Consider the following 250-nt stretch of genomic DNA (forward strand, 5'->3'; position numbering starts at 1 on the left):
ACTATGTACGTTCAAATATTTTATAAATTCACCTAACAACAAAAATATAGACTTATGACAGTAAAATAATTCCAAATTAAAAACAAGAGTGGGAAATTATCATCTTTTTACCCAAATCCAAGTTAGAAGTTACATTCACCCTTCAAGCAAATCAATCTAGTTTCCATGAATAAACCCTTTTGTGTTACATTTACTTTATATTTGTGAGCAAAAGACTTTCTTATTGAGCAGAGAACCGCATTTCATAGAC

Source organism: Penaeus monodon, chromosome 33 (genome assembly GCF_015228065.2).
Source record: "Penaeus monodon isolate SGIC_2016 chromosome 33, NSTDA_Pmon_1, whole genome shotgun sequence".
NCBI classification, from domain to species: Eukaryota; Metazoa; Arthropoda; class Malacostraca; order Decapoda; family Penaeidae; genus Penaeus; species Penaeus monodon.